This window comes from Helianthus annuus, chromosome 17, assembly GCF_002127325.2.
Source record: "Helianthus annuus cultivar XRQ/B chromosome 17, HanXRQr2.0-SUNRISE, whole genome shotgun sequence".
Taxonomy (NCBI): Eukaryota; Viridiplantae; Streptophyta; class Magnoliopsida; order Asterales; family Asteraceae; genus Helianthus; species Helianthus annuus.
In genome coordinates, this window is record NC_035449.2 from 42,364,075 (window position 1) to 42,374,070 (window position 9,996).

Consider the following 9,996-nt stretch of genomic DNA (forward strand, 5'->3'; position numbering starts at 1 on the left):
AGCTTTGAGAGAGTTTGAGAAAACACAGAATATTAGCTGTGAGTTCTTGTGATCTTAGGTGATTGTAAACGTTTTGTTGGATAATCACAGAATATCAGTTTGTGAAGTGCTTCGTGTTTCTTGTTTCTGTTTTGTTTGGTTTATCAAGGGGATTCGGCACCCTTGGTAGATTATCAGTTTTGTGATGATCCATACGGGAGAGGGGACCTACATTTTCCGGTGAGAGATGCTTCAAAATCGGAACGTGAAACACCGTTGATGACGTAAGCATCGTCGTCAACAACAACAGATCGTATGATCTTCTTTCCGATACAGTTTTCTGCAATGGCTCTTCTAGAAGCTTCTACTTCCGGAAGCTCCGATTCACGCTTTCTCTTTAGAAGATTGTTTGTAGGTTGACTCACCAAATCTCCCCCTTCTTGATCGGCCATTATTAGGCCACCAAATTCACACACAGTTAAAGCTTTCAAGATAGTTTTTTTTTTGTTTGTCAGAGAATTAAAGAAGATGAAGTGGGTTTGAATGGCAATGGGTTTTGTTGAAAAAAAAAGGGTTAGAGTAGGTTTGATGGTCGGAGCAGAAGCGGTGGAATGGAGGTTGTAGGTGGTGATTTGGGTGTGGGAGATGAGAAAAAGAAGAATGCGCAGTTTTAGACTTTTAGGGTTTAGTTTACCCAGAAAACTCATCCTGATTCACATGTTATTTTGTTATTTTTTAAAGTTACCTATCTTGACCCATTTAACAATTCTTGTTAACCCAACTTAACCCATCTACTACAAAAATAATACTTTGCTAACCCAAAGTTGAATGTATGCGTTGATTTTGCTACCCCTACTTAAAAGGATATCGATGTACAATAATAATACTATTCACAAATACAAAATACAAAATTCAAAAAGAAAACCTAAAAACAATAAACTAAATACAAGTATAAACAATCTTCTTACATCAAGTTAAATGGAATAATTAATAAAAACATATGTGATTGGTTTATGCCTTCACTATTGCTACGCTTCAACGACTCTTTTTATATTATTTTATATAACACTTTTTTTAGTTGAAAAACTAGTCTCATAAAACTAGCTTGTATACTAGACCGTATGTTAATTTTAAAAGCAGACCCAATATATCCCAACTGATATTAGGTCATCATCTCCCTGGTTTCTTTTACTGTTAGCGGAACCGCCCAACACCGACGACTTGAAATAAGCTGACGATATGTAGGTAATATTATTTCTGTAGGTAATATTATTTCTGTAGGTAATATTATTGAAAGTGGGACGTCGAGGCCGGCTGCTAGATGTAACAACCCATTTTCAGGTATAAATTATAATTTAACTTATAAATTGTAAGGGTGGTATTTATAATATTTAACTAAACTAGTGTGATTATTAATTTGATAAGGAAGGATTAATGTTAACAAAATATGGAAGGCTTGAATTGTAATTGTGGAAAGATAAGGGGTTAGGCTATCTCCAACGCAAGAGAAAAACCCAGATCCGTTCATGCCCTTGATGATGTGGCTGGATGACCTGGATGAGAGAGAGATGAGAGAGAAGGGGAAAATCTGAAGCTAAGGGCGTGACCTATTGCAGAGGAGGAGGGTGTTGTGAGAGGAGAGATGGGACCCACTATTCTTGCATCCGTTGCAGAGAAGAGAGAGAATGGTTGGGCAGCTTAGGTGGCATTGGGCAGGAGATAAGGATGAAGAGGAAGGATCCAATGCATTGAGGATAGTCTTATTGGTTATTACCATGATTTTTGTTAAAAAAACTTGAGAAGGACTACGCTAATATTAGATAGGTTTCTCACACATACAAAAAAAGAGAAATTAGAAAGAGAGATAGAAGAAGAGGGGAGGCAGAGAGGGAGAACCCGACGCGGCCGGCGGACGATTCTGTCAGCTATGACGAAGGGATTCGATGGTACTGGGGTTTCATTCCCGTCTTCGGCGACCCAGATTGCGGCTCATGCAGTAATATTATGTTGGCTCGTTTTTTTTGTTTCAATAGCCACAAACGGTGGCTGTTTCAAGAAGATTCACCGTCGATGTAGTGGCGTCGGATTGCGACTCAAAGTCTAGCACTAGCAGCAACGAGTTCTGGTGCCGGCTAACCTTCGTCTTGAGGGGTGGGGGTGGTCATCACTCATCACTCACAACACCCAATCAAGTTCCGCCATGTCATCAACCATTTTTCTATCATTCACAGCCTTTTTAGTGGCAATGGTCATCGCTCACAACACCTAACAAGAAACCCCCACACCCCCTCACATCCATCCATTTTTCACGCGTGAAGAATATCACAGAAATCCATCACGTTCAAACCATCACTCGTTGAACTATTGTGTGGCGGTGGACTTTTTGTATGTTTCACGTGTGGTGGAAGGTGCATCACGCACCACCCCGCTTCCTCTGACCTCTGACCAAATCAAAAGTATATCCGGTGGCGAGGGCTTGACATTAAGCAACAATGATGGACTTCAATCGTCATGCGTGTCTCATCTGGACCGATCAGTGACCAAAAGTGAGTTATCTGGACATTTGGAATTTGGAGTCGGACCAATTTTCAAAAACCACTGGCGATGGCAGCCGTGATAGTTGGCTTTCCAACTAAACACGATTGGTGGCGACAGTGGAACTTCAAGCTAAAAACTCATCTTAGCAACATCGAGAGGCCTCGGTTATGGAGATGGTGACGATGGGTTTTTGAGCATAAAATTCGAATATGTATACACCAGGAGGTATAATCTCTTAAACATGAATAAGGGTTCTATATACGATTAAACCCGTATAATGTTGATAATAGACACGTGAACGGGTAGATACGATCGTTTGATTATATGAAACGAGTTGCATGGTGTACTAACACGAATCATAGAAATTAATATTGTTTATTATGGGTTCCTTTATATCAGATGTTGAGTAAATAGATTTAGTACATGGTCAAATTCAAAAAATAAATGGTGAATCGATAAATGTACATATATATACACATGAATAATCGTGGCCGTTACGATTATTTAGGTGATCAAGTTTGAGCTAAGATTGTAAAGGACCAGGTATAAACGGTCATCTTAAAGCACTACTTTTGCAGGTGAGTGAACAACACTCAGTTACTTTGATATATACATATATGTATGTTTTATAATACAGTTTGATTATAAGTGAGAGGATCATGAGAAACTACATATAGATGAAAAAACTAGAAAACTAACTAAAAAAAAACCTAAAAAACATACCAATTTTTTTTACAATTTTTTATAAAAAAAATCGCTATTTGTTTCTATAAAAGAATTTCAAAAAAAAAAAAAACTTGTACTACACATGTTCATTATATGTGTACTACACATGTGCATTACATGCTTAAAATTAGCTTTTAAGTTTAGTTTAGCTTTTAGGGTTAGCTTTTTTGTCGGTTTAAGATTAGGATTAGGTTTTTGGGTGTGGGTGGGAAAGGGGGGGGGGGTTAGGTTTTTTTCGGGTTTATGTTTAGGGTTTAGTTTTAGGTTTTCGGGAAGGGGGGGGGGGTTAGGCTTTTGGTGGGAGGGTGAATTTAGGTTTTTGGGGGTGGGGGGTTTAGGTTTTTGGGGGGTGTCGGTGGGATGTGGGTTAAGTGGTTTAGGCTTTCCGTATTAGTGCAAATGTGCAGTACAATTTTTTTTTAATTTTTTTTTCATACATAAAAATAGTGATTTTTTTATAAAAAAATTGTAAAAAAAATTGGTATGTTTTTTAGGATTTTTTAGTTAGTTTTTTGTTTTCTCATTTAAAGTAGTTTTCTGATGATCCATCTCCTTGATTACAATTTGAAGGTTATGTGAATCTAAATGTCTAGCTAATATAATGAAACAAGTGTTGTTGTGACAAACTTGGTAAAGATTCAAAGTAGTTCCGTTGATTATTAGATGGCTGTCTACAACGCATGTTTACGAGTCAAGAGTTGTTTCAGGTATTAAACAGTTCCGTTTTTATACGAAATTAAGTTTCAATATGCCCGACACGTTGTTTTAGGTCCTACAAAAGGTTTCAAGTCAACCGGGCTTAGTTAAAAGGTCATAACCAGTTTGTAAAATGGAAATACTACTGCTGTACCAACCAAGTCAGCCTGCTTGCAGAAGTCTTTTCGGGGCCTTAACCATTTTATTTCGACATGATTTTCGGACAAAAGTTAGCTAATATGACAAGTAATTTTATGTAATTTTAGTATATTTTTTATAAAATTGTTTGATGTGGTTTAGTGGTTGTTTCGTTAAGAAAATAGTGGTTGACAGCCGTATATTTTAATGATTGTAATGGATTAAAAGAGCATTCATGACTAACCAATGATAACGGGTCAATAGGGTGGATAAATAATCTTATAGTTTTAGGTAATGTGTTATCTTTAATATTATTATATACTTAGATGAGAACAAAAATGGTGGTGTATGGTTCAAATATAGAATAAGGTGAACGTTGAACTTTTGACCTGTTAGGATTTATAAACTAATTGTGTGATTCTAGGGGTTTGGATTATGACCAAAGCAATTATTACCTGCTACTAATAATCTTCAAGATGACAAGGCTCATGTTTGGACGTGTGTACAGGTCTCACAGGGTTGAAGCGCTGCTCAACATTCTGTCACGGATTGTAATGGTTATTGATACGTTTCAGCTAGTTTCTTGAATCTATGTTTGTTGATCAAGCTGATGTGATTGGTGATTGAAGAGACAAACGAGGCCACCCAAGATTTTAATAATATTGAATGGAAGAGTGGTTCCTCGAGAATCGTTTCTGAGGATTCCGGTCATAAGATTTATATCTAGTTATTGATATGCTAACCACGTGTATGCGTGTACATTTAGCTGTGACTAATGTTCCTTGTGTTGTGATGTGGGCAAGTTTATGTGACTGAAAGCTGATGTGATCAAGTTTTTAGGATCGGGTCAACGAGCTTTAAGATCGTGTGGTTTAGTGTGCATCATTTGTTAAGTTCTTTTCGGGGCAAATACTTGTATGTTGTGTATTAGAATTTAACTCAACAATCGTTTAGCTAAATGGTTTTGTGTAAATGGTGTATCGAGTCATGTGAATTTTTGCGAGTGTCTTGATTGCTAATGAACCTACATCACCGTAAGGAGTATTTCTATTTCCGAATGGGTCATGCCGAAATTTAACAAAAAAAATAGGCCTAATTTCCGCAAAGCGTAAAAGATTTTATTCTGAAATGTTGGGCATTACACTAGAGGACGACGATGACGCGACGGGCCTCAAGGGAGGTGGTTGGACGGAGCTCGACGGCTTGGAGCCAACCCCCACACCGTATAGCCTTAGGGTTTCTAGAAATTAGGATGTGGTGTTTTTATAGTATCCGAATATAACATTGGGTTTGACCCATTTTAGAAACCTTATAGAAAAAAAAGGGTCCCCTTGTTCCCACACCCCCTATATCTTATTTTCACATCCCTAGTGTATACGGGCCGTATACAAAATATACGGCCCGTATAGAATGTTTTTTAATAGGAAAATGCGCAGAGAATGTTTTTTTGGTTTTACTATATACGGCCCGTATATAGTTATACGAGCCGTATACATGTGTATACGATTTGTAAAAACTATATGGCTCAATGGATTTATTTTGGGAGGTTTTTGATGTACCAAATGTATACGGGCCGTATAACTGTATACGGGCCGTATATATGGATGTTTTTCAAGTATCACGTTTTTTCCCGTAAAAACACAATCATTCTAGGGTTTCTAAACTCTTCATCACCTTTAACAACGTTGATCGGAACACGCCGCTTAAATCGGAGCACAAGTAGAGTAACGTTACCAATCAATCCGTTGATCGAGTAACTAGCAGAAGAACCCGACACAAACAAGTTCTCCACAGTTTGTTATTCAGATCTCTATTCGGTCATCTTTCCAAACTACAACACACGATAACTTTAAACTTTATAGTGTGTGATTTGACCAGGAAATGATTGGAGGTGATTGCTACTTTTAATAAGCTGTCATAGTTGTCAAATTCGATTTCAACAAATCTTTTCCTTTTCCTTCAATTTCTAGAACATTCTCCGTAACATGAAGACGTGTCGGGTTCTTCTACAAGTGGTATTTTAATGAAGTATTGAAGATTGAATGTGCAAACCCAACCGTTTTTTACTACAGAAACGGTGGCTATGCGAAATACAAACCGCAATCTTTTGTGACTATGGGAAAAACAAGCTTTCTTTTTTAGCTTGATGGATGTCCATTATCTCAGTTGTGGTGGGCATTGTTTAAATCTGAATATAACTAGATGTTACGTGTAACTTCATTAAACCAAGAACAAAGCCTATTTCGAAACACATGTGTTCGTATCAGCGTTGTTTATCACCCTGTGTGAGCATTGGAAACCCGACAAACAGTCTTGACAACTGTGACTGCTTATCTATCTGTGTGTGTCACATCCATCCTGTTATAGCAATCAATATGATTAATTTTACAGATTTTTTTCTAATTAGCGTTGTTAACTACCAAAAGAATGCATACACAAATAGTTCTAGTGGACGAAGCAAAGAGACCGTTGTGTATCTGAATCAGGTTCTCAAACAAACACTACTAAAGATGAGTTGGTGATAAATACCGGAGCGGTTATCTCGGTTGTTCAGTACTTTCATGATAATAAAACAAGCATGCATTGATTTTGCCAAGATTGAAGGAAAGAATCTGGCCATAAGCGTTGTGGATTCTCAGCGTTATTCGAATGTAAGTGGATCGAGTGATACGCTTATCTATTCTGGTCAAGGTGGGCATGGTTTGTTTGGGAGTAAATCACCACCCAAAGATCAACAACTTGTGAGTGGGAATATGGATATGAAGACGTGTCGGGTTCTGCTAGTTATTCAGAATGTTTCGAATCATAACAAAAGACGGATGCGGTTTGCATATTCAATCTTCATTGCTTCATTAATATTACAACACACGATAAAATGCTTGGAAAATTGCATCAACTCTCCTATATCAACATACTCTTCTCCAGACGCTTAGTTGTTATGAATGACAACTTGAGGGGTCTAATTAAATTTCAGATTCAGGAAACAGATGATTTGTCAAAAAACCGATTGATGAAACCGAAGCTGTTATTTCTGTTGTTCAGTACTTCCGAGATCTGAACCAACCGAAATCCACAAATTCCTACAAATTGCATCAGGAAGCTCAACTTGAACGGACGATATGTATCTTCTATCATGCAACAGACCCAATTCTTGCAAGTTAAATCCACAATCAACGTATACAGGTGCAAGAGAATGGCGAGTTATTTCAGTTATTTCTGTTGATCTTCATCTTCATATTCAAATGAAAGCAGCCAAAGGTTCCATCCGGTTTCAAAGCCGGTTGAGGATTACGAGTGTTCCATAGTCGTTCAAAGCCGGTTGATGATTACAAGGATCGTTCTAATAGATTAAAGAGAGAATAAACCAATTTTTACCATCTTTTACCCATAGTATACGGGCCGTATAACAATATACGACCCGTATACAGTCATCGTATACATAGCATACGATCGGTAAAAAAATTTTCACATGCTGTATACGACCGTATAATAGTATACGACCCGTATTTAAAGGGTAAAAAATGACCCGGTAAATTTTTTTCACATGGTGTATACGGGCCGTATAATAGTATACGGCCCGTATTCTCAGGGTAAAAAATGGTTTACTCTCTTTAATCTATTACAACGATCCAAAAAACGAAGAACAAAGTCAAATGTGATCAAACTTGGACATCAGACGTAAATCTTGATTCAGATCTCTATTCGGTTATCTTTCCAAACTACAACACACGATAAGTTTACACTTTATATAGTGTGTGATTTGACCGGTTGTATTCAGTTATTTCTGTTGATCCACAAATTCCAACAAATATTTCACTCCAGTAGTTGAAACTTGAGCGCAGGAATCAATTCAAAACCCTCACCCTCAGAATCAACCAGAAACCAAAGGAAAAAGGGCTGATAATGGCTGATGGTTCTTCGTTGAGGAAACCAAACGTAGGCTTATCTTGTTAAGTTTCTGAACCAACCGAAATCCACAAATTCCAACAGTTTCTTCGTAGATTCCGTCCGGTTTCCAAACTCTTTCACTCAAAGTTAATATTCACTGTGGTGGATGCAAGCATAAAGTTAGAAAAATACTCAAGAAGATTGAAGGGTACACAACTGAAGGTTCAGTGCACGAAAAGTTTCTTACGAACGATATGTACCAGGAAGCTCAACTTGAACGTTATGTATCAACAACTTGTGAGTGGGAATATGGCTATGAAGGATCGTTGTAATCATCACAGAAGACGTGTCGGGTTCTTCTGCTAGTTATTCGGAATGTTTCGAATCATCACAGAAGACGTGTCGGGTTCTTCTGCTAGTAGTATGAGTCTGAGTCCATTGTGGTTCGTGAATGTTTCGAATCATCACAGAAGACGTATCGGGTTCTTCTATCATGCGATGGACACAATTCTTGCAAGTTAAATCCACAATCAACGTATACAGATACAAGAGAATGGCGAGTTATTTTCAGTTATTTCTGTTGATCCACAAATTCTATTGTTTAAATCAGAATCAGGTTCTCAAGACAAGGATCGTTCTAATAGATTAAAGAGAATAAACCCTTTTTTACCATTTTTTACCTATTGTATACGAGCCGTATAACAATATACGGCCCGTATACAAACATCGTATGCATTGTATACGATCGGTAAAAATATATTTTACCAATAGTATACGGCCGTATAAACAGTATACGACCCGTATACATATGGTAAAAATGGTAAAAACCTTTTAAATCTATTAGAACGATCCAATAAACGAAGAACAAAGCCTATTTTCAAAACACAGGTTCATACAGTGCTGTAATAGGTTGTGGTTCAGCCAAAATGACATCTAGCATTACTAACGGTTCAAGTAAGTGTCTAAAATTTTGAAAATTCAGGTTTACCTTGTTAGTTTCTCAAACACTACTAATCATCTGCTTCCTGAATCTAAATCAGAATGTTAACTTTGAGTCATAAACCGTTAATCCCAACGCTTCTCTAAAAAAAATTTCTTTCTTTCCTTTTCACGAGGTAAAACCGGTTTCAACATCAAGGGTTGTATCGGAATCAGGCGTTGGAAGGATTGTAGTAGTAGGACATTGGTACCTGTAACACCCCGAAAACGGGTTTGGTAATCAAACCCCGTTAACACTAAAAGACGGGTAAAGTACCGTTAGTGGTGAAATCTACCCGGTGAGTATTAGGTTTTTTAAGTAAATAAACCTAATATTTAATAAACAGTTAAATAAAGGCCTATGGATAAATAAAGTTTATAAAAGGCCCGAGTTAACGGGACTTAAAATGAACTTAATCATAACTTTCCTGAATTCACCAAGTAGCTAGGAATATTAACCTAGTTAAAAAGGTGTCTTAAAACAATGAAGAAAACATGGGTAATAACCCTTTTTATGAAAGATAAAACACAAGGGACCAAAGTTGTCAAGTGGGCAAACTAGTTTTAATAAAAAACAAATAAATAAAACACAACACACACATTTAGTGTGTGTGTGTGTGTGCGTGGGTCGACCAGAGGAAAGGAAAGGGGAGCAAAACCCTAAAGTGCCAAGAATCATCAAACTGAAGGTCGATTTCAGCCTTAAATCAACGCATGAACACAAATTCGTAATCACCTAAGTGTGGGGATCGAAAGTTATGTTGAATTTTGCTATTTGATGATACTTCAAAATTATGATTAACATTCATGAATGAAATTCTGGCATGAATAATGGGTGTTGTAGTACAATTGATATGAGCACAAGTCTAGGAACGAGCCCTAGATGTAAATTCGTTAATTTAGCACCATAAATTAGTGTTTCGGTTAACTAGTTATGTAAGTGCTAAATGGGTTTTGTGGGAAGATGATGAACACTAGATTTATGATCATCAATTTGGTGTAATTCGATTTCCATGAAATAAGTCTAGGTATTGATATGCATGCTAGACATAA

At 37.2% G+C, this 9,996-nt stretch overlaps 1 long non-coding RNA gene across 2 annotated transcripts; it reads left to right on the forward strand.

Annotated features, from left to right (window-relative positions):
- The first annotated feature begins 1,084 nt into the window (after window positions 1-1,084).
- On the forward strand, window positions 1,085-5,127 carry LOC110865834. 2 transcript variants are annotated; one of them, XR_004886934.1, is made up of 3 exons: window positions 1,085-1,320; window positions 3,026-3,095; window positions 4,586-5,127. It is a non-coding gene; the product is annotated as an uncharacterized LOC110865834 (long non-coding RNA). The 2 variants fall into 2 exon arrangements; XR_004886933.1 differs by lacking the exon at window positions 3,026-3,095 and having other exon boundaries at window positions 1,086-1,224.
- The last annotated feature ends 4,869 nt before the right edge of the window (window positions 5,128-9,996 follow it).